General features: G+C 34.2%; 1 long non-coding RNA gene and 1 pseudogene across 1 annotated transcript; both read right to left on the reverse strand.

The window, feature by feature from the left end:
• Positions 1–12,692: 12,692 nt before the first annotated feature.
• LOC133305121 (disease resistance protein RPV1-like) lies at positions 12,693–19,373 on the reverse strand (annotated as a pseudogene).
• A 2,533-nt stretch (positions 19,374–21,906) lies between these two features.
• On the reverse strand, positions 21,907–26,107 carry LOC133305120 (uncharacterized). Its single transcript, XR_009750717.1, has 3 exons — positions 25,945–26,107; positions 25,006–25,075; positions 21,907–22,298 (listed from the first exon to the last, which is right to left on the reverse strand). It is a non-coding gene; the product is annotated as an uncharacterized LOC133305120 (long non-coding RNA).
• Between the last annotated feature and the right edge of the window lie 207 nt (positions 26,108–26,314).

Here is a 26,314-nt window from a genome sequence, read left to right on the forward strand (position 1 = left end):
ATAGTTGTAATCAATTCAAACATTTAGATAGAAGTACATGAAATTAAAAATCAAAGTTCATTTGTGAGAATGGCAAGATAATTATCGCCTAAAACAAACACACACTTGGGTGCATAAACCAGAAAGGAATTTTATTTTATCTATCCACCGTCTTGAAATATTCCTGAGATTTTTTAGTATATCCCATCAATCACTATTTTAAGCCTGAAAATTTCAAGGGGTGGCTTGATAATGACTGCTAATATGTCTCATTTTTTTGTAGCAAAAGAAAATAGGTAATAAACGATGCTAGTTTAGTTAGCGTTTAAAAACTAAGAAGATAAGAATAAAAGCATATGTTCGATCATTTCTAATATCATATTTGAGAGAGATTTAAAGTCTTAATCCTAAGACTCATCCCGAATCGAACTAATTGCAAAATAATGAATCGATTGGAATATCTCAATATATATATATATATATATAGGTAAATAAATCAGGAGAATAAGTTGTGAGAAACATTTTATAAACCTTTAAATTGATACTAACAACACATCTTTAACTGAATCACAAAAGTGGATTAATTGAAATGCTCACAAATTGACCCTGAACATTATTGACTACAGTACATAAATATAAATAAAATAATTGTATTTTGTATGTCACGTACTATATTCTAAAAATATATAGTATCTCAACTCCTAATATCATAAGCTGTTATTTATGAACATTGGCACAAAAATGTTGAAAATACAAACAAAAATATTAAATATACTTTTCTTTTTTATTTCTTTTTGAAAATAAGTTGACTACTAGTCTATCACACAAAGCAGGGCAAAAGATTTTAAATATTGCTTTTTAATAACAAATTACGCAAACGTAGTCATTTTGAAATTATTTACGCAAGTATAGCACTCAAACACGCCCACATGAGACGTGACCATCTAGAGAGAGACACGCCCACATAGGGCGTGATCTGAAGGAAAGAGACACGCCCATGTGGGGCGTGAGCCAAGAGAGAGACAAGCCCACATGGGGCATATTCCAGGTGGCAATCCTGCCCAACCAGGGCGTGAGTGGCCCAATTATACCCTATTTATACCCATCTCCTCTCTACACTCTTCACAACTCTTCTCACTCATTATACTTATACTCCTACATTCATTTGCACTTGTTTATTCATATTTTGTTTTGTGTTTTTCATTATTATTTTTAAAAATGAGTTCAAATTTTGATTCTATTCGTATTGTTCTATATTATAATGGTAAAAAAGAGGAAGGTCGTCGATGTGTTGTTTTTGTAGGCAAGAAAAGGCCATCACGTATTAAGCGGAACTCAACCGTTGCAGAACTGCATTAGAAAATTCGCCAAAAAATATGTTTCGAAGACAACCAATCAATCACTCTGGTCACAACAAGATAATGGCAATCTGAACAAACAATAGTTTGCAAGTGGTCGATGACGAAGACATAGATGGAAATGGAGGAATTCTTGAACCAGTCTAGAAAGGATTTCTTAGAGTTGTACGTGGATACTGCTAGAGCGAAGGATATTATGTTACCAATGAGGTCAGTTGCTTGCAATTCTCCATGTAATGTATCCTCATCTGCTGCTGCAGTTGTTAACATGTCTGAGGAAGATGAACATGACCCTACCTGGGTTATGGATGACGACTATGACGGTGACGATGAGGAAAATATCACAATGCAGGATCGTCTTCTTGCAGAGGATGCGAGTGCTTCAGATAATGACAAAGAATGTGGCAGGTCCGCTACTCAAATCCAGCTATGGCATGATTTGGGGGAGTCTCGAATCATAGAACATCATGACATGGCCTCGAGTCAAATACCACAACATCCTAAAGGTATGTTAGGAAACAACTCATATATGCATATATGGTTTTGTTGATGTAATTAATTCATGTATGTTAGGAAACATAGGTGCAATGTGCCCTCTTTCGAAGTACCTCCCACCTATATGGTCCAAGAAGCACATGTGTATAGAGATCAGAAGGCTCAGCTTCACCATCGGATGCAGACCGCGGTGACTCAGATGAAGACGAATCAGCCATAACAAAATACTATTACAAAAAAACAAATTATACACAAATAATTATATTATATTAAATTACATTGAATTTAATTGAATTGAATTAAGTCAAATTAAATTAGATTAAATTAACATCAATTAAATTAAATTACATTACATTATTCTAAAATATATTATATTATATTAAAATAAATAAAATAAAATAAAATTAATATTGCCTACTCTAATATTTTTTATAAAAACTTTAATTAAAATGTATTAGTCATTTAAAAATTTACATGTTCATTTATGTCATTCCTATATAATTATACTGTGTCACTAACCATACCTTCTTACATCACTAACCAATTTATAAGTCACTAACTAATTCCTAAGTCGCTAGCCATTTTCTAACCTACGTCACTAACAATTTTTTAAGCTACTAAAAAATATCTAAGTCACTAACTAATTTCTAGGTCACTAATATCATATATCTATTGCTGTAATTAAAAAATAGAAAACAGATATTGGGACTTACTTGAGTGGCAGAGCTTCGCTGTGCAAAACGTTGAAGAAGAAATGTAGAGAGAAGTTAGAGGTTATTTTTAGAGAGAGGGTGAGAATAATGAAAATGGAAAAAATGGGTATTTATAGCCCACATCCCCGTCTCGAGCCGGTTTAGTTAACAGACATATGATACTAAAATGAATCAGTGGAAGACTTAACTTACGAAAATACGAGCTAACTTTTTATTTTTCTTTTTATCCTTTTCACATGATATATAATATAGCATACCGCTTCTAGTTTACATTTCATTTAACAGAGACGAAAATCGAACATAGTAACGACTGAAAACCGGACAAATGGGGATTTACGAATCCCATTCTTAAGATATCCTGATAAACAGTTTATACATTCTATGGTTTCAGAAATACTAGATGTCCATAAAGGATCATATACCCATCTATAGGCGCATGCATAATGTAAGAACCTGCAGCGCTAATTAAGGAAATTAATTAGATAATTATGAGATAATTCCATAATTGACCCTAATAATTATTATGAGGCTTTAATAATTATAGTAAGTGAGTAATAATGTTGAAAGTCACTTTTCTGACGAAAAGCGCAGATACCGGTTCTGCTAGTCGGTATAAATGCGTACCGAAAAAATATCCCGGAAAATTATAATAAGTGTATGATAATTCCTAGAATAATATATAGGACTTGTAAAACGATTTTCAAGTAAAAATAATGAGAACTGATGCCAGAAACTGATATTGGCTATGAAAAGCGCGTACCGGGAAGGTGCTTCGAAAAATATAATAAAAATATGATAATTCTTGTAAAATTGGGTAGGTTAAGAATCCTGAGATTGGGATTAAATGCTAAGCGTAGAAATTAAAGTTAATATTGTGTGTTAATGACTTAAACCGCTATATATACATTAGTTGGCCCAAAACCCTAGGCCAAAATTCTGATCCTACGTGAGTCTTGGGGCTGGTCAGCTGCTGGTCACTGTTCCATTGGTCTTCTCCTCCATTTCTTGAGCCAAGTTGCCACCTTTGCTCCATCTCTTCATCTCTAAACATCATTACCGTGGGTAGGTTGGTCTTATGAGGTTATGAGTGACTCCTTTGCTGAGTTGTAGCCTCTGGTTGAGGGTGAAGAGGTGCTGACTTTGAGAGTTGGTTGTGGGAGTTTGGAGTTGGTATCTTGAGCTTCAAAGTGCCACCTTTGTGAAGAAAAGAGTCTTCTTGCTGTGCATTTTCGTGGCCCTTGGTTGCTGCATAGTGGAGTGGTGTAGGGAGCTCATTTTCCCTGCCATTTTCTGTTTTGAGAAGCTTGGTATGCATACTCAACCTTTGATCATGAGTATTTGGTTAAAAATGGAACCTTGATGCATGCAATGAGCTTAAGATGATAATCTAATGTTGGGTAATGCTTAACACACTTAGAAATGGATGTTTAAGCTTCTGTAATCGGTAAAAGTTGGACCTTTGGTTTGGATTTTCGCGAAATGCAGAATCTGGGTTCTGTTGCAAAATATCCGGATATTTTGTTGTGAATATCCGAATATTGATATCCGGATATGGGGATCTGAATATCCGGATATTGGAAGAGAGATATCCAGATATTGATATCCGGATATTCCCCCAACGAATATCCGGATATTCTAGGATTTCGAAGAACAGTAGCTGTATTGTTCATACAGTAGGCCATTGGGGGTTTGTGGACCCTAGATTGATGAAGTTGAACTTCTATGTTAATTGAACTAAGTCAGAATCAAGTGGTTAAGGGCATATGGCTTTGTGTGAAGCCTTAAAACATAAATCGTAAGAGGAAAACATAGTCTTTATGTTTATGCTTATGAGCTATGAATGATGATATGCTTGTTGGTCCTAATCAGATTGTGATCTGCTGTGTGTTGGACTTGAGTTGTGTGGACTCTTGGCATTGGATAGTGAGCTTGCAAGGTAAGCTTTTGTGTCCTCGGTTTAGCCATGTTGTGGTTCCACCATGTACCATGGGGGTATGGTTATATGCATGCTGTGTTACATGCTTTTGATGTTTTGGAAATGCTGTTGAGCTGTTATATACTAGTGCCTTTATGATATACATGTGGTGTTCCACCTATACGGTAAGCCTGAGTATGTAGTACATACAATATGGTGAGGTTGTGGGTGAGGTGCAAGCGGTGTTCCTTGTACTATATGTAGGTAATAGACGTATTCCTGCATTTCTCTGACCAGTAGAATAGTTATAACACACATGTCATGAATATCTGTTGCACTGCATTGAGTTTTGGAACTTATGTTGAATTTCTGTTTTTAGAACTTATATTGCACATGTAAGTGAGCTTGGGGTGGAAGATCCTTGAGGACCCCTTGTCTTACTGAGATTTCTGGTTTAGCGATCTCACCCCACGTTTGGGAAATGCTTATTTCAGGTTCAGGTAATGCGGGGGTTGAGACCTCTAGTGGCAGAAGGTCAGAGCTTAGCTGATAGATGTTACATGTTTATGCTGCTTTGCTGATATGCTGTTATGATTGGATGTTGGATCATGTTTACTGTCTTATGCTTTTAGCTTCAGTTTATGGATTTATATGTTGAGACTTGGTTGGTTATCCTGTTGATTTGGTGAGCATGGGGATTGTCCATGCCACATAGACTTTTTTATTGTCTTGTTTAATTTGGAGTTATATTAATGTATCAGGATATTGTCCAGACTATGTGTAGTAGATCCGTAACATAGATACTCACTTTATCTATATTATGAGGTATTACAGTTAGATGTCTTTTTGCAATTTACATACAGGCGATATTTTATGAAATTGATTAAGTAATCAACTTGGTTAAGTATAATGACATCATAATTGAAAAGAAAAAGATATTCCGCATTTTTAATTAAACACAGCTTAATACGATGATATATTAACAAACCGGGTATACACGGAGTGTTACACATAACTTGGCTCCGTTCCACTAAATCTAACAGCATGCATAACCAACACATACACATATCTGAATACTGCATCATCATATAAGTATACCTGAATACACAATTGTACATGCATCAAAACAGAAAACATGTACAAGACATATACATGCTATATACAAGTAACAATAAAGCAACATAAATGCACTCCAAAATATCAGTAGCCTACAGCTACTTAAAATCTGATCCGTCGCAGCACCTCTAGCCACGGGTTGTGTCCCTGCCCCGTGAAGGCTCACCGAGGATCTATACACCTAAAATAATGTCCCCAAATAGGGTGAGATAAAAAATCTCAATAAGCTCCAGGTTTATAGAGATCTATCTATACCCTGGGTTCACTCCTGCATGAAAGTCAGATACAGAGTATACAAGACATCATATAAACAAATATCATAACTGAACAGAACATATATATATATATATATATATATATATATATATATATATAAATATATATCTTATCAGAGGCGTATGTAATTATTCCCAAGGGAGGACCCCGAGCGGAAGCAAACATATATCAGAGGTATACACAGTCAGTCTCAAGCAGACATCAGTGCACATAGAATCAATGGCCAAAGATCATTACATAAATCACATCAAAACAAAACATATCATATTACCGTATAGCTCTATATGAATGCATCTATACAAAGCATCAAATACAATCATACAATCCAACCATAGTTCACTAACCCTGGTGGAGCACACAAGTAGAAAAAGACTCCTTAAACATAGAGCTTACCTCTTGAAGTCCGAATAATTGCTTACTCGATACTCAAGATAGCTAAACACCTATTTCCAAAGCTTGGTCCACAAACTTCGAATCCCTAGGCACAAACCTAGAAGAGGAATTCATGACAACACAAAAATTTTACCTTTAACTCGCTCCCTCATACGAAAGTCCATTGGGCTTGAAGGGTAGCTTGAAGGGTGAAGATTGAACCCTTGATATCGAGGCTTTAATACTATGTAAAGAATCAATTCAACCCAAAAGCTTAAGTTGTTGGGTGACACTATATTAATGGTTTTATATATCTCTAACACCTCATATATAAGAAGTGCCTCTCACAATTGCCTTTGCGATGTAAGAGCTCAGACAAGGACACTCTCGGTTTCATTTAGAGGGCGTTTGGTAGAGGAAATTTTATTTTTTATTCGAGAATCTCAATTTTCAAAAATATGATTTTTACATTTAGTTTACCATAATATCTGAAAATTAAAAATTTAGAAAAATTCAGTTTACCGAAAATCTTCAAAAATTTCGCGTACTAAACGAGCCCTCTCAATTGGTATAGTTGGATTTACAACTACCTGCAACGTAAAACATATTATGTAGAAAAACATGGCAAAAAAAATTAATTAATTGAAATTTAAATAAAAAATTATGAATTTATTATTATTTTAAAATTATTTACACATGTATTACAGCATGTCATGCCTAAATTTGATGTTACCAATCACACCCCATGAAGACGAAACTCTCTGTAAAAACATGCTAATTCAGGCGTGAGCACTAACTTTTTGGGCGTGAGTCACGCATCCTATTTACAACTTATTTGAATTCTGTACTACTTTTTTACTTTTCCAATGAAATTTGACCTTAAAATATTTCTATTATAAGATATTTCTATTACCTTATTATCTTATTATTGTTCAGGTGGAGACATATATATCATCTACATCGTGCTCATAATAAAAACAAAAAGAAAAAAGGGAACAACATGTAATGATCACTAGACTCACTCCCACAACTTTAGTGCTTGTATCAAGTAAACCAATTTAAATTATATTATATGAAGATTATATAATTTCTATTTAAATTAGTTTAAAAAATATTTAAATAGTCAATATTTATGAAATACAATATTTATTTTTGCCTCATCGGTGAATGAATCCAACCTAATAAATAATACCAAAGTACAAAACGTACTTTAATATTTTTCTTTTTTATGAAATAAAAATATGATTTCATAATTTTTTTTAAAGATAATCAATAATTTTTCTTTCTTAAAAAATTATGACTTAGTCGTACATATTATTATATAATAAAAAATTTATAATAACAGATGATAAAGTTCAATTCTAGTGTTATGTAATGATTTATTCTTATTTTTTTGTCATTTTTTTTTGTCGTCATTTAAAGGATATTCAAAAAATTTAGATCAGATCATACATTCCAATCTTTTTCTACATTTTCAACATTTCAAGTTCTAACCTTATACAAAATGAGAAATATTATGTTCTTCTTCATTTTTATTCTTTCTTCATCTCGGTAATTTATGTAATTTTAAACTTGTTTAGGTCGACTTATAAAAAATATAAAAAATTAATTAAAAATAAACAAAAAGTGATTGTAAAGTATTGGAACTTAGCTCACAAAAAAGTATCTGAACTTAAAAAAATAAAAAATAAAAACACATACACACATGAACTTGCATTGTTTCTGCTTCAAAATTTGTGTGTGTGTGTATGTGTTTTTATTTTTTAAGAAAGGGAAATTATTGATTACCTTTAAAAAATTTTATCATTTTTATTTCATAAAAAAGAAAAATATTAAAGTACGTTTCGTACTTTGTTATTATTTATTAGGTTGGATTCATTCACCGATGAGGCCAAATAAATATTGTATTTAAACATTATAAATAGATATTGTATTTCATAAAATTGACTATTTTAAACATTTTTTTAAACTAATTTAAAAAGAAATTACATAATCTCCATATAATTTAATTAAATTGGTTTACTTGATACAAGCACTAGAGTTGTGGGAGTGAGTCTCGTGATCGTCTGTGAAATACGGACATGTCTTTTTTGGGGAAAAATGTGTGTCCGACACGCACACGTTCGGACATTCGTCCGACACGAGGTCAAATTTTTGGTACACGTTGACTAGTGGGACACGCGAATTTGACCGAATCCGACACGCAGTCAACGTATGTGAACAACGTTTTGGAACACGTTTTGGCATTTTTTTTTTGTAAAAATGAAATAAAATTACAATTAAAAAAATACAAAATATTTAATAAAAATCAAAAAGTCTGAACCCTATCCTCTGATCCTCTCTCGCGCTGGAGGCTTTCTCTTCTTTGTTGTTAGTCGTCGTCTACATCTCCGATTGTTGGTTGGTCTTCGTCTGCATTTCCAGTAATAATATAGGCAGTGGAAGCAGAGATCAATATAGCTCTTCCTCCGGCTCAGCCCGCCAAGAAGCTCCTCATCAAACTCCACAAAGGTACCCCATTCATTTTATGGTGCCTCTTTTCTTACTCTCTTCAGCTTCTGCGGATTTGAATTGGAACTTGGAACTTTTTATATGGTTTTTATATGTTAGGAATAGAATCAAACTTGGAACTTTTTTTATACTGATGGTTTCTTGCCCTGGCTATTTGAATTGATGGGGTTTTAGTTTATTTATTACTGTTAAGAGTGTTAGTGTTAATAGTGTAGAAGTCCCACATTGAGTGTGTCTCTTTGTATTCTTCAATTGGTTTGCTATATAATAGCACCAATGATGTGTAGTTTAATACAACAAGGATTACAATGAATACCTCTTGTCTCTTGGTAATTAACATGGTATCTAGAGCCTAACAAGAGGAATATTAATCCATTTAACTTAGTTCTATTTTTCATAATTTCAATATGGTTATAGAGAGATATCACCCTCCTTGAGGGATTCCCGTTGCTATTTATTTTTCGGGTTTTTCTTAGTATGCTCTGTGACTGCAGCTTAGATTGATCTGTCACATCAGAAAAGAATGATCCTTGGGAAGTTGTTGGGTTGACCACCGTTGTCGTTGACCGACCACCGTTGACCGCGTTGTCCTCCGTTGACAGCCGTCTCCGGCGACTTTTCCGGTGACTTTTCCGATGACTTTTCCGAAGACTTTTTTGGCGATCCACCACCGTCTCCGACGACTTTTTCGACGACCCACCGCCGTCTCCGGCGACTTTTCCGATTCCGCGAAGCTTTGTTTTTCTTTAATCTTCTTTCTTCCCAAGATGGAGTATTTATACTATTCATCATCCATCTTGAGGGGGAGCACTGTCCAAGTTGCTGATGTTGTCTCCGCTGATGTTAATTCCGACACCGAAGTTCCTCTTGAGTGGGAGCACTGTCCATGTTGCTGATGGTCATTCCAGCACAATTGTCTTTACCGATGATAATTGCGGCACTGTTTAGAAGTTCCTCTTAAGGGGGAGCACTGTCCATGTTGCTGATGGTCTTTCCAGCACAATTGTCTTTGCCGATGATAATTTCAGCACTGTTTAGAAGTTCCTCTTGAGGGGGAGCACTGTCCATGTTGCTGATGGTCATTCCAGCACAATTGTCTTTGCCGATAATAATTCTGGCACTGTTTAGAAGTTCCTCTTGAGGGGGAGCACTGTCCATGTTGCTGATGGTCATTCCAGCACAATTGTCTTTGCCGATGATAATTCCGGCACTGTTTAGAAGTTCCTATTGAGGGGGAGCACCGTCCATGTTGCTGATAGTCATTCCAGCACAATTGTCTTTGCCGATGATCATTCCGGCATCTTCCATGTTGATGTTCATTTCGACGCCATTTTTAGTACATTGTTGATTTTTGGTTTCTCATTTAGGAGATTTATTTTGATGTTATGTTACTTGGTATTTCTTGTAATAAGCTTGTAGCATAGTCAAGGGGAAACCACGGCTGCTCACCAACTGTTAAATGAAATGTCTGAGAGGGATCTTGATGCTGATGTCCTGGTCAGCTCAGTTGTCTTTGTCGATGATAATTCCGGCACCATCCATGCTCTGATGTCCATTCCAGCACTGTCTCTTTATCAGCTCTTCAGACTGATGGTCATTCTAGTTGATTTGTTGTACTTAGTCATTTCATTTTATTGATGTAGCATTGTTGTTTTTGGTTCCTAATGGGAGTATTATTTATGTATCAAGCTTGTAGCATATGATCTATATGCTACAGCTTGAGGGGGAGTGTTAAGAGTGTTAGTGTTAATAGTGTAGAAGTCTCACATTGAGTGTGTCTCTTTGTATTCTTCAATTGGTTTGCTATATAATAGCACCAATGATGTGTAGTTTAATACAACAAGGATTACAATGAATACCTCTTGTTTCTTGGTAATTAACAATTACAAATAAAAAGAAAAAGGACTTGGAAAGTTGGAATGAGATTGGTTCGAATGGTATCTGATACACGATTGGGACAGGGGGGTTATCCCCTGGAGTTTGAATGAAATAAATGACATACTTTACAAGAAGTTATAACCTTAATAAGCCCTACCGCCACCAATTTATCAAACTCCAAAGTTTTCAGATTTTAATCATAAGAAAACCAAACAAGACACCATTCAGTTTGTGATAAGGTATTTGGTAGCTTTGTCCCTTTGATTATCTCTTTTTTCTCCTCTTCTATTTTGTACTTTTGCTTCCTCTTTGTAATTTTTTTGCTTCATTTTTCTCCTCAATTTTATGACATGTTTGCTGATATTTGTGGAAGTACCTCTCAAACTGTTTTTCAAGTTTTGTGAACTTCTGCACATGTCCTGTTGCTAGCGGAGGTACATGTTTCTTCATATGGACCTCACCATCATGGTTTCCCACATAAGAAAGCACAAGCTTCTTCTTTGTAGTCACCAGTCTAGTGTAGCCAAATGGTTGTGGAAATATTGGGTCATTAGGATGGTTCGGTCTTGGTTCCCAATTCCCATATGTTTTGGCTGTCTAGCATGATGAGCAGACCAATCACGACATGAACGGTAAAAGCTGTATTCTATTTAGTGAGCCAGTGAGACAAATGGATTATTTATGAAATTTGAATATTTAATTAATATATGAGTTAGTATATGTATTAAATGTAACGTGTCTCAACGTATCAAAATTTAATATTTTTTAAAATTAACGTGTCGTTGTGTCGTGTCCCGTATTTCGTGTCTGTACATCATTGGTGATCGTTACATGTTGTTCCCTTTTTCTTTTAATTATTATTATGAGCACGATGCACGATGTACGTGATATGTGTCTTCACCTGAACGATGATAAGATAGTAGAGTAATGGGAATATCTTTTAATAGAAATATTTTATGATCAAATTTTATTGGGAAAGCAAAAAAACAGTACAGAACTCAAATGAGTTGTAAATAGGCTGGGTGACTCACGCCCAAATCACGCCTGGATTGTTCTTAAGGAAGGTTACGTCTTGGTGGGCGTGATTGCGTATCTAACACCGATGTGATACGTGACACGACACGACACTTCGACACGTCAATTTAAAAAAATATGAATTTTAATATATTAGGACATGTTTTAATATTAAATAATACTTTTATTTTATATAGCATATATTTCATTTAATATTCAATAATTTGATAAAAAATAAAACTAAATTAATAATACTCATCAACACGTTATAAATGTGGAAGCTTTAATAAAAAAAATAGAAACTGAGATGAGAGAGAGATAATATCAGATAGAGAGATCAGAGAGAATGAGATACAACAAAAACGTAATAAGAATTGACAACAATGATGCTGAGATGATCTCTTCTTAAGGGGAAAAAGACAAAAAAATAAAATTGATATAACCAGGTAGAAGCTTTATTAATATATATATTTTTTAAAAATAATTAAAAATAAAAAATATTTTTTTACGAAAATGCCGTCGGATACAGTCAAATTCACATGTCGAAATAGTCAATGTGTTGGGAATGTTGACCACGTGTCGGACACCGTATCGGAACGTGTCAGACATGACACTCTCTATTTTTTGGAGTGTTCGTGCTTCCTTGATAATCGGTAACGCCCAATTCAAGCGTGACACACTGCAATACACACGTTAATAATTTCAAAATAATAATAAATTCGTAATTTTGTATTTAAATTGCAATTAATTAATTTTTTTGCAAGAAAAACATAGCATATATGTCCATGTTCACATTCACAATGTATAACACAAGAGCTAATTTTATTTAAATAGAGTTTATTTTAAATATATCCTTTCCAAAAATACAAAATATCACCAGTTCAAGCTGATATTTTTATATCTACTATTATTTTTTGGTAAATAAAAATAGATCTTTTATAAATATGCAAAATAGCATTGATGATAATGACCGATAATATGCTGTAAATTTAAGAAATAGTGTGAGAATGGATGGCATGAACCATAGTTCTCTAGAATAAAAAAAAACTAGGAATATTCAGAATAGGAAGAAAGAAAAATATGGATTCAGATGCAACAAAAGCATATTAGCCATAAAATGTGTATCAGTTATTACATAAAAAAAAGACCAGAAATTGTATCATCCTCTGGTAAACATTACAACCAAAACGGAAAAAAATAAAATAAATAAATAAATCCTATGGCAAGTTGGCAACCAAAAAAAGCATCTTATGCTAACAAGCTTTTTTTCGGAATTTTGCATCATTTCCCCCTTTTGACCACTTCCTGACTCTTGCATAGATGACAACAAGGTTTAGCATCCCTTCTCCATTTTGTCCGTGCGTTCTTCTCACCAAGAACGTAGAGCGCCTACCTTGTAGTCACAATTAAACTTGGTCAAAGAAAATTAAGAGAAGTATCAAAAGTTTCATAAATTTAGAAACCAAATAATAGTATATAGATCAGGTGGTTTACTTAAAAGAAAAGAAGAAAAATTATGAATATTTCTTCTGACCTTATTCCAAATGCAGCTCAAATGCAGTTGCCACTGCTTTTGGATAATCATCTTAATGATTATAGATAGCTGTGGCTCATCATCAATTGTTAAAAACCGACGCTTTTAAGCTGAGGAATCACCACAGTACATCTTAAGTAGTTCCACATCCTCTTTAAATACCCAATGGTACGCACATTTCTTCAACTTCAACTTCAACTGCAAACCTCTGCCGCTGCGGAACCAAACTACCATCTTGATATCTTTTTTGAGAGATGCACGTCTCATAAAATCATTTGATTGTTCCCGAGAGAAATGGAATAGCCATATATAATCTGATTTGACCTTGACCAGATATCCATCAATAACTAACATACTTTTCCCAATTAACCATTCCCCTTTACATTTAAAACCGATTTTTAAGTAGGGTTTCTGTTCATTTGTCAAAGTAATTGGACGTGCCACAAATACTGCACAGCAAGCAATGCCAATCCAATCATTGTCATGCATAATGGGAGATACGTCCATGCTTTTTGAACTACCCGCACTTTGATTGCTGAACCACCTTGGTATCTCACTTCCTGGAGTCACAATATCAATACCCGTAAAGCTATGCATGGATTTTATCATCCATGAAAACATTATGGTGCTGCTGCAACGTTCCCTCTCACCCAAATTTGGGCAGTTAAAAATATATAACGTTAGTCTTCTCCGTTCATTTCCTGCTGGAACGTATGTACATGAAGGGAGCTCAGGCAAAGATGTCAAGTGCATGCAATGGGACAAGTTTAAATACGCTAGTTTGGAAAGATCCTTAAGGCTACAAGTCACTGTAACAAATTTGTTTCCCTCTAGATTAAGGAATTCTAAGCCTTGTAAACTTCCAATAGCATCAGGGATTTCTATTAAATCGCAGAAACTCAGATCAAGTTCTGTCAAACAAGAGAAACTATGCAAGAAACTAGAATGCGAGGAACCAAAAAGCAGAGGCAAAATCCTTCCGATGAAGGAAGATTTTGATTGGGAGGGCATAGCAGTTTCACTTATATCGAGTCTTTTCAAATGCCCCGCAATGCTTGTTAGCTGGTTATTACACACTTTTGAACAGCCCGAGAGATTTAGATGTTGAAGAGAAGTGAGACCCGTTATGTTGCTTGGTATACTTTCTAGATTTTTGCAGTTTTTCAAATTTAAGTAAGCAAGCTTTCTTAGCAGACCAATAGGTGGATCGATCTCCACAAGTTTTATACATCCTTCAAGACTCAACCACTCGAGATTTGGGACCTCTCCAAAGTCTGGCAACTTCTCAAGATTTTCGCAGTGGCTAAGATCCATCCTTATCAAACTGGGAATATACTGTGAAGACCAACAAGAATAAAGATAATTACTTTCTATTGTTTTTAAAATTTTGTTTATATTTTGAACTGAAAAATGAAAAAGAGAAATTATAGTACCTTGTTGCCTTCCCATAGTTGTTTGATCATGCTATAATTAAAGCTCAAACCGACAAGCGCATCCGGCTGAAAACTTGATGGCAAATACATGAAAGGATATCCATGCCACCAAACATATCGTAACTTATTAGAGAGACAATTGAGGCTGTCTGAAAATTTCACACCATGGAGTACAAGCAATCTAAGGTGACTTGTAACATCCCCGTCTCGAGCCGGTTCAATTAACATACATATGATAAAACAGAAAACAGCGGAAGACTTAACTTCTGACAATACGAGCTAACTTTTTTTTTTCTACTTTAATTCTGACTCCGGGTAAACGAAAATCGGGCAAAGTTTCCTCTATAAATCGGACAACTGGGGATTTTCCAATCCCACACAGAAGCATTTCCTGATAAACAGTTTATACAAATATAATCAAATGCCCATCCATGGGCGCATGCATAACTTGGCTCAGTGCCACTATATCTAACAGCATGCAATCCAACACGTAAACATATCTGAATACTACCTCATCACATAACGTGCCTGAATACCCAAATGTACATGCATCAAAGCGACAGACGTGTACAAAACATATACAGGCCATATACAAAATAAAGGATCAATATCATGATCCATCAAATGCGAAAATACTAAAATACATCAAACACTCCAAAAAGGTAGTAGCCTACAGCCACTCAAAATCCGATCTCTCAACTGCCTCAGCCACGTGTCGTGTCCCTGCCTAGTGAGGACTCACCGGGAATCTGGGCACTTGAAAATGTGTCCCCAAAGAGGGGTGAGATTACAAATCTCAATAAGCTCCAGGTTTATAGAGAATTCTCCATACCCCTGGCTCACTCCTGCATGAAAGTCAGATACAAAGTATACGAATACAACATATAACAGATATCATAACAGAACAGAGCATATATCCATATCATATCAGAGATGTGCGCCGTCATTCCCAAGGGAGGACCCCAAGCGGAAATCAACGCACGTGTTCCCGAGGGAGGACCCCAAAGCGGAACCAGACATATCAGAGGAGTACACCATCAGTCCCGAGGGAGGACCCCAAAGCGGACGTCCGGGTACTATACAATCAATGGCCAGAGATTGTTACAGAAATCAAATTACAGAAGTCATATCAGAGCAAAACATATCATGTTATCAAATAACTCTATATGAATGCATCTATACAAAGCATCTAAATCACAGTCATACAGTCCAACCATAGTTCACTAACCATGGTGGAGCACTCAAGCAGGAAAAGACTCCTTAAACATAGAGCTTACCTCTTGAAGCTTTACCAATACGCTTACTTGTGGAACAAGTTACTTTTATCGCTTCAAGAGATTTCCGATCCTTCTCAATCCCTAGGCACACCTAGAGAATAATTTACAATGCATCAATAAAATGATGCAATACCATAATTATTTCATAAGCATACATTTTATCGCTTATTTTCCTTTCTTTGCATTTTTGCCAATCCTATGCCAATACACAAGTCTAGACCTCTTTATAACCGTTGGTGTTCTTTAATTTAATCAACCATTCCCTTAGGAATTTTCAACATAAATCATGCTATTTTTCTTCAAAACTCATCACCTTTATACAATTTATTTCAACACATTTTATTTAAAATAAAATGTACAAAATATATCCCTAAATACCCTATAGGTCGAACACTATAAGGAAATAGGCAAGGGTTCTTTTCTTTTTAATTAATGTAACTTACACATACAAATGTATGTTTCCCTATTATTTCAACTTAATGTTTGGACATCAAGTCCTTCCCAACACCTCAAGGCCGAAGTGTAGGATCCAAAATACATAGGATTTTTCCCTTTTGGCCTTCTCACTAATTTCACCAATTCTATTCTCTCTCAAGCACCTTAGGCTCTCTTAATACATCATATAAATTTTTTTCCCAATGGTCCCTATTCAACCTATCATGGCCGAACTTAGGGGAGTGCAAACCAAGGGAATTTTTCTTCATTTAACACATGTTGATGTTTCTCTTCTACACTAAGACTTCCTATACAAAACAAGCCATCATAATTTTCAAGTTTTATACTACTTTCTTTCTCACCCACACATGCTCACAAATTCAAAACATAGATCACAAAATAAAATCATAGGATTAGAGTTTTGTTACCTCTAATCACCTATCCAAAACCTAGAAGACATTCACCAAGAGAATCTCCATCAAAAGCTCCATTTTGCCTTCTTGATGAATAGTGCCATGCAAAGGGGGAAGAGAATATCTCCTCACACAAACAATGATAGTTCAAACTAATGGTGGGAATGGATTCATTGGACCTTTTCCTATGAGTTTCATGTGTAGCATAAAGCTTTTTGATGATCAAATGAGTGAGAATGGAAGGAAGGAAGAAAACAAAATGAAACCTAAGCCAAACCTTCCATGTGAGACAACCACGGGAATGACGAGAAGAATGAAGAAAAGCAACGCATGAGAGAGAACTTTAAAGGGAGTTATGGCTTTTATAAAGTTAATTTATTTTAACTGGGTAAAGGTTTATCTATCTACACACCTCCATTCATTACTAAACTTTGCACACTAGTCCAGAATATTTTTATGCTAAAATTTATAATTTTACTTTTTACTTTCGGGTAACTTTATTTACCCGCATTTTTACTCCTTAACTGTCATTTTAACTCCTTTTTCACCAAATGTGACTTTATTTCTTTTACTTCTAATTATTCTTCGATATTATATCCACAATTACTAGTAAGGGTTATTATATGACTCATTTTTGACAACGCTGCTGCCATCAAACCTGGAGTTTCTTCTCTATTGTTTATAACTATGGCTTCAACCTTATTATTTTCCTAAAGGAATGCAAAATGAAAAATAAAAATAACTTTAAATGTATAGATAGTTTATAATAAAAAAGTGCTAATATAATGTTCTCTGTTTTCAAACAACTTTACCATTTTCTCGTCCAGCATAACCTTGAAGAAATCTTTGTAGTCCCAAAGCCTGCTCCAGTTTCTTGGCTCCATGGGTGAGTGTCCTCGAACTATATTTTTGCCTAGCTCTTGCAACAGATCATGCATTTCAATTTGAGGAAAGTCAAGGTAATGATACACAATTGTTAAGAGTGATTTATCAACGAGAACTTTTATTCCAATATCAGGTTCAAATCCACAATAATTTAGGTATCTCATAACATAGGTCACCCTCTTCCCCTTGAAGAAACAAGCAATATCAAGAAATATATTTTTTTTCCATTTCTTCAAGTCCATCATAACTTATTCGGAGCACATCCATGATATCTTTCCTTGGATTTTTTCTCAATCTAACATGTGCACTTCTCCACTCAGAGATACATCGACCAAACAAAAATGAGCCCAATACTTTAATTGCTAGTGGAAGGCCATTGGCATAACTTAATATGACAAGTGTCAACTCTTGGTAACCTCCGCTAATATCATCACATTTGAAAGCTCTTTTACAAAATATTTTAAGAGCATTATCACCATTCAATAGTTCAACGGTGTAAACATCGTCTACCCCATACTCTCTTAAAATATGCAAGTCTCTAGAAGTTATGATGATTCTACTCCCTGCACCTAACCATTCAGGCTTCACACCTAGTTTATCCATTTGTTCAACTTGATCAACATTATCAAGAATTAAAAGGGCCTTTACATGATGTAACCTACGTCTTATCAAATCAGCTGCAATGGAAGGATTGAATCTATGAAGGTTTTCTTCATTTAGAGCTTGCTGCAGAAGTTGCCTTTGTGTATCAATTGGATCAGACTTGCATACATCAGCAATAAAGCATCGAGCATCAAATTGACTAGAGATTTTATCCCACAAAACTGTAGCAAGAGTTGTCTTTCCTATTCCACCCATCCCATAAATTCCTACAACCCTAACATCTTCAACCTTGCTCAAGAGTAAAAGCTTCTCTAATTCTTCTACAAGAGATTCCATCCCAACTAAATCATTTGGAATACTTGAAATTTTCTGATCCAATATACTTATTATATCTTTAACAATTTTTTCAATCTCTGCATTTTGTGGCCTGAAATTTAAAAAAAAAAAAAAAAAAGTGAAGGAAAAAAGTCAACGACCAAAACAAAAAATCTCTCTAATTTCTTGTTTGAAAAGGAAAAGTAAATCCATGAACAGAAAATCATCTATAAGAAACAATCAATTTCAGAGAAGATAACTTACTTATCCTGTATATCCCAACCAGAGAGATTGGCCACTTGTGTCAGAGCTTCTCTCCATCTTTGCACTTCCATTATCATCTCTAAATCTTGTCTGAATCTCTCTTCATGCTCGACAAAGGCTTTCTCATAAGTACCACTTTGTTTTCGCACCTCAGATGGATCAACATCATAAAAAATAGGCGGAACACGTTTTTCTGTTGCTTGAACACAATCCAAGATCTTAGCGAGTTCACGCAAGCACCATGTTGAGGAAGCATAGTTTTTTGAGAAGACAACAATAAAAATTCGAGACCCTTCAATTGCTTGTAGGAGCTCAGGTGCTATATATGGATTCACCTTTCTCGAGATTTGAGTCATCCCTGAAGGCAACAATGTTTTTTCTTTGGAGAGCCGCAAAAAGATGATCAGTGAAGTTGTTGCGTGTGTCCATACCTCTGAAGCTGACAAACACATCATATTTCCAAGTTATCTGAGATGAAGAAGTGTTTGTTGTTGTTGTTGAGGATGATGAAGCCATTAAACTACAATTGCAAAAGCCGAAGCAAACTTGTTGAGGATGATAATAAAAAGTGTGGGTAGTTAACATATATAAATCAATCCCAGACTTCGCCACTTGGGTGACTTCTCTTAGAAATCAAATTAGTCTTTGCCACCTCATTTGCTCATCTAGAAGTATCTCGTCAAATATGAAAACAAAAATAGTCAAAGGCAGTTGGAATTTGTGGCTACCAAAGCAAGCAAAATCAAGTCGGTTACTAACATGAATTTATCTAACAAAATATGAAAGTTGTAGAAAGTTGTCATTTTATATGACTATTATAAAAGATTGAGAATATTATATAGGAAACAAAGTCGGCAAAGCAAGCAAGAGAAAAAATGTCGGTTGCTAAAACTATATATATAGGTGTCTGTTGTAGTTTAGTATGTATGTGTGTTAATAGAATTGAAAAAGAGAGAAGAAATGCATAAGCAAATGTGCCGCAGCACTTGAGAGGAAAAATAGAAAGAGATGTGTGAGAAAAATAGTATTGAAATATTGTTAGAGAGAATAAAAAAGAGTTTGAGAAAGAGTTATCTTTGAGAGAAAAAATTAGTCATGGTGTTGTAACACTTGTGTTTAGTGTTTTGTATTGTATTTTATCTATGTAAAAGTTTGATGTAATAATATTGTTCTTCTTATTTCATCTCTTACAAGTGATATCAAAGTATATCATTAAATTTTCAACAATTAGTACGAGAGGAATTGAAATTCCCAACAACTTTCCCAACTTCCCGTGCGGTGAAGTTGGGCTCATAAATTCATAATATATATATATATATATATTTTGAAATAAATTCACAATATATTGAGCGTAAGGGAAACGCTTCAAATTTTATATAAAGCTAATATGAATACACACTGGTCTACACTATGCGACAAAGGAATTATTTTATTTATCCTACTTGGGATAGGATATTATTACTATCAAATAATGTTATTATTAATGTTACTATCATATATCAACCGTTGATTTTTGTCGATTAATAGTTATTATTTATTGCAAATTAATAATTAATTAATGAATTTGATTTGTGAAAATAATAATCACTTATTAACAAAAATCAACAAGTAAAATATGATAGTAACATTATTTCACAATATGATAAATCATCTTGAAGTATTGCTAAGATTTCTTATAGTTATCCCATCCGTTTCTCTTTAATACTAATGACTTTGAATGGGACATGTTTTTAATTATGCTAATTACTTAGAACAGTCAACTTGTAAGAAATGTTCTTATACGTTTGTTGAGCTGGACAAGAAACTTAGTAAAGAGTTCAAATCAGGAGAGAAATCCTAAAGAACACTTAGGGTATGTTTGGTACAAGAAAATTTTTTGTGAGTCCGGAAATCATGATATTCAGTAATATACAAAGAAATCTAATATTCCGAGAATGATATAAAAAAATTGTTTGATAAACGTAAATATTATCGGGAATATTTACTAATTTTACTGAGTATATATTTGGTTGTGAGTAAAATATTACTGATAATATATGTTGATTTTACAAAATTAACCTTAACTTTTCAATGACACCAGACCTACTAATTTGATGTGGGTTGGGGGTATTATTGTCTCAAAATTATGTTATCTGCTTTCCCTTCCCTCAGTAATTATGAAAACCGCCTAATTTTTGGTAATCCAAACAGTAATTTTACTTTGTAAAATGCTTTAGGTAAAGCTTGGATATGCAGGAATTGATTTTTGATACTTCTACCAAACGTGAGAATCGATGTTTACCAAAAAAGGTTTATCGGTAATCTTTGTGATACTCTTGTACCAAACAGCACCTTAAACTCATAGAAAATGTGTAATGTAAACGATCATGTAGTGTATTTTCATTTTTATATATTGTTTTATGGGAAAAGATATTGTAACAACAAAGTTGTGTTATTACCAAGTTACTATCAATCAATCTCACCGTTAGATCGATTATGTTGATCCAAATGTTATATTTATTTCCATCTTTGTATGGTCGTGATCTTCCAAATTTAATACTTTATATTATTTCCACCTTCGTATGGTTATGATTTTTCATATTTAATGCTTTCACTTTAAATATGAAAAATCATAACCATACAAAGATGAAAATAAATAGAAAAAACTTTACTTTCACCCATTGTGCTTTGCGTGTGTATCATTTAGCACCTTGTGGTTTAAAAATTATCATTTATATCCCTTGTGGTTGCACTATGTGTCGTCTAACCCCTTGAATGACTAAAATACCCTCATAATACAAAATATCAAAAATACCCCTAATAAACAAAATATTAAATTAAAATTAAAATATCAAAATTATCCCTAATTAAAATTAAAACCCTAATACCCTTTCTTTATTCTAATTTTGCAGAGGAGTCGTACAAGTAACGGGTAGAATAAACAGATGAGCATGCCTTCTTCTTTTGGTACACTTTGAGGTGCTTGGATGCTTTCTTAACCAACATATATACAATCAATTGTTTTTTTTTTTTCATTATAATAAAATATACATACTATATAAACAGATTTTTTTTTTCTGATAATGATTTTACTGCATAAGTTCACATAACGAGAAAGAATAAACCATCTTCATGGTTCCCAAAAGCTTAAACTGCAATTTAAATCTAATGTTTTTGAACTTGTGGAGTCCATGTCACTTTGATATTGGCTGTTCAAGTCATGCATTTTTTACAACTTGGTTTTCCTAAAAACAAATTCATATCATTTCCTATATGGTTGCTTAACACAGCTACCATCAGATTTGGTTGCTGGACTTCTCTTTCTCCCACTAGCTTCATTACTCGAATCTCTAATTCAAGTGAAATAGTATTGGAATTTTTAATGTCCCCTATTTCTTCCATTGATTCTTTATCTTCCTTTCTCCATCATCTTCTCCAAGAATGTAAGCTAGAACAACCAAAGCATCACCAAAGGGGGCAATTCCTGAGATGAAATAGCTTGTTCCCCAGCCAATAACCAAGAGGGTGTCATCCTGTAAAATAAGGACGAAACTTAAGCAACAACAGTCTTACCAAGAAATAATATGACAGACAAATAAAACACTATTACAGCAGTTTAAAGAACTAAACAAAAGCCTTCAATTCACGGGATGTATCATTTGCCCAAGCAACAAGACGTGTTCTCCACTTCACTGAATGTATTGGACCTTCACCAGAGTGCAAAATCTTTTTTTTTTTCATGGGATATTTTTATAGTTAAAATAATACACAAGAGTACTAGTGAACAACTAAGAATTTACGGCTTTAAGTATTAGAAGAATCTGACAAACCTGGTCACGATAGCCGAACCATTTCTTTGAATTCAAATATAAATTCCCAGTTAAACCGCCAGCAACAAATCTCCTAGACGTGTTTCTTGCATAATCCGGGTCCAAAGAAAGTGCAATACTGTGAGTGGTAAGGACTAAGGAAGAGATTGAGATTTCAAGTAATAGTTTCCGGCCAAATATGAGTATTTTTGATATTTTATATTATGAGAATATTTTAGTCATTTAGGGAGTTAAATGACACATAGTAAAACCACAATGGATATAAGTGATAATTTTTGAACCAGAGGGTGTTAACCCAAATAAATATAACCGTTGAATCAATATAATCGATCTAACAGTGAAATTGATTGGTAATAATATAATAGTAACACAACTTGATTGTTACAATATCCTTCCCCTTTATTTATTTTCTTTTGCACGGTTGATTTGGTATAAGTTAACTCTATATTGTCTATTTTATGTCTTCACGAAAGACATTAGAGCCCACGTCATAGATTAATACCATTTTTTAATTAATTGACTTCTTTGAATGGCTTGCAATTCCTAAACTCACTAGCAATTTCTTTCTTTCTTTGAGGGATCCTTTGAGTAAGTATTTAGTATTGGAAAGCGTTTGAATGGAGTTACACGGGTAAATTTTTTTTCTTTTGAATCGCATTCATAATTTACCTCTGAATCGAGTGAATGTCATCATAATTCTCTCGTGTGAGATATTAATGATTCCATGTAGCTCCTTTCTTTTATGCCGTGAAATACACCCATATTTGCAGTTTATGTTGCTTCAATGACATCTATATTTGGGCATGATTGTAATAATATGCTAATAAGGGTACCAACTCTGTCACGACCCAAATCTGATCCATGAATGGTACATAGACCAAGGTAACCCAAGCACCCTTATACATTTAATAAGAAATGTTGTTGAGTAAGGTATGATGACATTTTCTCATCAAGACTTTTAGACAGAGATAAACAGACAAAAAGTTACGATACTTTTAACTGTTAACGAAGTTATGAAAGAAAAAAACAAATAATGTGTATCAGCATCGTACTCTTTCACTGTGAGGCTCTTGGGAACACACAAGTTTAAAAAAACTATGATTGCTAGTCTAATCATCCTGCTTGAAGCATAGCTTTGAAAGTGAGAAACTACAGACATATAGGCAATTCCCTCTAATGAAAGTATGCAAAATTACAGGCATCACCCATGCATGCATATACACTAATTAATTAATGGAGGAAATGACATTGCCTCACAGTCACTCACGGAAGTAAATATTCTTCATCTTTTATAGAAAACCATTATTTCCCTATACAGTGCTCAGCGTAGCTTCTAAGTTCAGCGAAATAAAAGGTGAAAGCCACCTCTGCATAAACGAAAAGATAGATTTTCCTTTTATCAAGGATATATATATGGGTCAATATCATTTTACACCAGTGTAAATTACACTCTCTATCTTGACCATTGATCTCACTTATATCTAAGGACTCTAATTTTTTAGTAATGTGAGTCATTGGATACAAGTGGATCAATGATTAAGATTGAGTGTAAGACTTCTAATTCTTACACTGGTGTAAAAATATCCTGCCCTTATATATATATATATATATATAGAGGCAGGATCCTTTGACACCGGTGTCAAAGAAAAAGTTTGACACCTCATCTGAGAGCCGTTAGATTAAAAAAAATCAATGGTGTCACATGCTTACAAATCAGAATCGTTGATTTTTTTTAATCTAACGGCTCTCAGATGAGGTGTCAAACTTTTTTTTTGACACCGATGTCAAAGGATCCTGTCTCATATATATATATATATATATATATATATATATATATATATATATATATATATATATAGGAGTACAGATCGATATGCAAATATTCTATGCAAGAATATTTGTTGGGAAGGAACTAGCTAGATGGATGAAAACAACAAGACAGAAAGTTCCGTCCATAAAAAAGCAAGACCATACACTCATGAATGATAAAGGGAGAAACACAAAGAGACAAATTCCTAATATGGAGTTATTCAAGATAAGTTCCATCTTCTATGGTGGTGACAAAATGTGATAAGTTGCCTAGAGCAACAAGAAAGGTCCGTATAGATGTGAACTCATTTGGAAATTTTTATGATTTTGGAGAAGACGGGATCATCTCTTAAAACAGATGGAATAATGGGAATGCTAATTTCCCTTTCTTGAAAGGACCTTGAGTTAGTCCTACTGCTTATAGGGGTTTAGCAAAAATAAGAACTGCATCTGTTTGTATTTGTATTGCCATGCCATTTCTTTTAAGTACTGAATAAAATTCTTAACACAGGTGGGAGAGGAGAAGCTTCAAGTTCAGGAAAATTCCTATTCTGAATCCTTCTGTGCGTCATCTAATACAAAATATGAAAAACTGAATTACCTCTAATTGTTGGCGAATACTCTTCTGGACCTCTGGTTGCCATTTCTGTGATTCCTCAATTTGGATATGGCTGCTAAGAAGTAAGAAATCAGCGAGTGTACATTTAAAAAAACAATCAACCATCAACATAGAACATAACCCAGATATGAAACAACTAAATTCAGCTGCAAACATGTTCACTGGACAAAAACAGGGCGTCCATCTTCATAAGAAAAAGACACCATTTCACATACCAAGTGAAAAAGTCTAGTTTGAGTGAGTATAGTATAAATAAACACAAATATATAATGCCAAATAAAAGAGGAAGAGCCTGGTGCTTGTTAAAGCTCCTTCCTTAGAAAATAAAAAAGATAAAAATAAAGCATAATGGACACATATAGATGTGGCATTGCATAACTTCCAGCAATCAAAGCACGTAGCTATTATGCTTGAGGATAGAAATAAATCTGCTACAAGGCTAATAACAATACCAATCCAAACAACATAAGGTTCCAATATCTTCACAAACACATGGTGTTGTATGCTTGTGAATAAAAATAAATTAATAATAGTACCAATCCAGACAACATAATGTTCCAACATTTTCACAAACACATGGTGGTATATGCTTGTGAATAAAAATAAATTAATAATAGTACCAATCCAGACAACATAATGTTCCAACATTTTCAAAAACACATGGTGTATGCTTGAGAATAAAAATAAATCTGCCGAAAGTTTAACAACAGTACCAATCCAAACACTATAGTGTTCCAACATTTCCACAAACACTTGGTGTACACACATTTAGTCGGAGAAGAAATCACAAATTAATAGGAAAAAAACAGAGGCATCAGTTGGAAACTATCCTACTCTTGAAATTTCTAGCTTAATCAGCTAAAAATTCAAAAGCAAAAAAAAAAAAAAAAATTAAACAAAAATTCAAAGCAAAGAAAGGACCTTAGAATGCAGCCATTAAAGTAGAGGTCAAGAACCAAGGAGAAATAGGTGGAGCTCTCGGAAGAGTAGAAAAAGGAAGTCACGGCAGAAGAGGGAGGTGGAAGCCGCCATTTGTGGCGGCGGCGAAGCACGCTTGGTTTTGGAAGAGAAACGCTTGGAGAGAGAGAGGGTATTTTGATTTTAATGGCGAGGGTAAACAAGAATTTCGAAACTTTTACCTCTTAAAATCCCATATGGGAGGAACTTTAATTTTAGGCAGAATAAAGATTTTGGAGGGTTTTGTAAAGATTCCTAATTTCCTCCCCCTCACTCATTTTAAACTCAAACAATGAGGTATCACCAAAACCTTCACTTCCATTTCCTTTCCCTC

This window comes from Gastrolobium bilobum, unplaced genomic scaffold (assembly GCF_033153095.1).
Source record: "Gastrolobium bilobum isolate Gb01-03AN ecotype WA unplaced genomic scaffold, APGP_CSIRO_Gbil_v1 utg2363, whole genome shotgun sequence".
NCBI lineage: Eukaryota > Viridiplantae > Streptophyta > Magnoliopsida > Fabales > Fabaceae > Gastrolobium > Gastrolobium bilobum.